The sequence below is a fragment of the Littorina saxatilis genome, linkage group LG1 (genome assembly GCF_037325665.1).
Source record: "Littorina saxatilis isolate snail1 linkage group LG1, US_GU_Lsax_2.0, whole genome shotgun sequence".
NCBI lineage: Eukaryota > Metazoa > Mollusca > Gastropoda > Littorinimorpha > Littorinidae > Littorina > Littorina saxatilis.
Genome location: NC_090245.1, coordinates 93,119,220 through 93,121,611, shown reverse-complemented (window position 1 = coordinate 93,121,611; position 2,392 = coordinate 93,119,220). Strand labels below are relative to the sequence as shown.

General features: G+C 45.0%; 1 protein-coding gene across 1 annotated transcript in view; it reads right to left on the bottom strand.

The window, feature by feature from the left end:
- The window catches only part of LOC138954002 (mucin-2-like), a 119,828-nt gene extending 117,773 nt beyond the window's left edge, over positions 1–2,055 (bottom strand). The window contains exon 1 of the mRNA XM_070326022.1: positions 1,807–2,055. The gene's annotated coding sequence lies outside the window, so the exon portion shown is untranslated. The remainder of the gene's footprint in view (positions 1–1,806) is intronic.
- Positions 2,056–2,392: the final 337 nt, after the last annotated feature.

Sequence of the window (2,392 nt, the reverse complement as noted above, 5' to 3'; positions counted from 1 at the left end):
TCCTGAGACGGTCCTTACAAAAATTGGGACCAGTCAAACACACGGTTAGGGAGTTATTGGTGGATTAAAATTATACAAGGACTTATAGAGGGACATCTTAATGGTCAAAGGGAAATAACCATTCTCACTCAGTCACTGCCACCAACTGAGAAGGTTATTTCCCTTTGACGGGGGTGTTTTTCCTACCTGGTAGGAATTTCTTGTTTTACAAGTAAATTCGAGCGCATGAGTATATTTTGATGATTTGAGAAAAAGTAAAAGCATTATTGCGCGCCTCATGTGTCAACTGTCCTGCATGTGCACTGAAAACCGGGTTAGTGGCACAACAGAGAGCAAAGCGCGAAATGCTTTCTCACTGGCGTGTGACACTATAAACAACTATGTGAAAAACGAAACGGAAAAGACAAATAGGTTGCGCGGCCCGTAAAACCCAGCTCACACGAGTGAGTCACGCTTATTCAAGAACAATCATGTTCCCACAAGCAAGCCAGTAATGTTTTCAGTAAACAATGCGTTGATTGTAAATAAGGGGCGACTCGTAATTTGATCTAATGGAGTACTGAAAAACAAACATGATAATGTTCTGTGCAACTGAACCATAACAAAACGCGAACGCGTGAGCAATTTTAAATTGAACAAGAACAAGAACAAGAACAAGAACAAGAACAGTTCTTTATTTAACGAGGGTAATATAGAGTAAGCAGTGATCTGCTTTTTTTACATCTGGCCCTCGCCCTAAAGAGGGACTAGTCGAAACTAATTGCTAAAGAATAAGCTTAGGGCCTTTACATAGTCTTACAAGCGCATAATTAATAGCATTACATTTAGGGAGAGCTAAGCCCCCCTCTCCCGCCCCCAGATTGTTTAAATGTTTCAATGTTAAAATGTTTCAGCTGTTTCTATTCAACTACTTTGCCGACGCAATCATTCAGACAATCACAACATGTGAAAATGAGTAAGAATAAGTACGCGCATGCAACAATTCTGATGACCCAATTTGAAATTAATTCAAACACGTGACAGACAGACAGACAGAGACAGACAGACAGAGAAAGAAAGACCTACGTAAACACAGACAGACACTCTCTGTCCCTGTCTGTCTCTTTGTCTCTGTCTCTGTCCCAACATTTCTCTCTCATATAACTGCACGCACACACACCAACCTACCCTACCCCCCCAACACACACACACACACACACACACGCGCGCGCGCGCGCGCGCATCCGCAAACATACGCGCACCGACAGAAAAAGCACTATAAAGCGACAAAGGTGCAGAGAGTCATTCACACTCCCACAAAGAGAGAGAGAGAGAGAGAGAGAGAGAGAGAGAGAGAGAGAGAGAGAGAGAGAGAGAGAGAGAGAGAGAGAGAGAGAGAGAGACTGACGGAGAGAGAGGAGAAAGGCACAGAGAGAGGAGAAAGGCACAGAGAGAGAGAGAGAGAGAGAGAGAGAGAGAGAGAGAGAGAGAGAGAGAGAGAGAGAGAGAGAGAGAGAGAGCGAGAGAGAGAGAGAGAAAGAGAGAGAGAAAGAGAGAGAGACAAAGAGAGAGACAGAGAGAGATAGAGAGAGAGAGACAGAGAGAGACAGAGACAGAGAGAGACAGAGACAGAGAGAGAGAGACACACACACAAAGAGAGAAAGAGACAGAGACAGAGAGAGACCACGGACGGACAGACAGACAGACAGACAGACACACAGACACACAGACAGACAGACACACAGACAAAAATCAACAGAAACAAACAGCCAGAGAAGACAAGACGAAAGTCTGCGACAGAAAAAAACAGACACTAACAATGCGCACCTGTACAACGTTTCACACCGCTTTCTCACCACGATCAGCGAAGTATCCCCCAAATCACTCCACCTCTTGGAGCAAAGACAATGAACACACAGGTGTCCTCTTCCCCAGCGAATCTTCGTCAGTCGATCGTCACATCAAGATAATCCAACGTGATAATATGCGTATGTGTAATCCACACTGGAAATCCAACCCCCGGCTCAGTGTCGCAGCGATTTCTCGATACCTCCTCAAGTGAGTGTGCACGCACTGTCCCACCAACCAAGACAACTTGTATGGCAAGTGTAATAGGCTAGGCGTAGTAGTATAAGGCGATGCCTGCTGGTTATTCAGGAAGAGAAAATGCGACGAACAAGAATAACAAAGTAAACTCACTCACTCAGTGCTTGCGCTTTGGTTGTGCGGTGTCTGTGTGCGTATTTTGTGAGCGAAAAGGAGATAGTGGCCGTCTCGTCCCATCCCACCTTTTGTATCTTGTCACGCCATGTGCCTTTTTTTTCTTTTTTTTTCCAAAGATTATTGCTTCGTGGCTGGGATGACGCTTTGCATTTGCAGTGGTGTTTATGATACTGGCTCAGTGCCTTGGGTG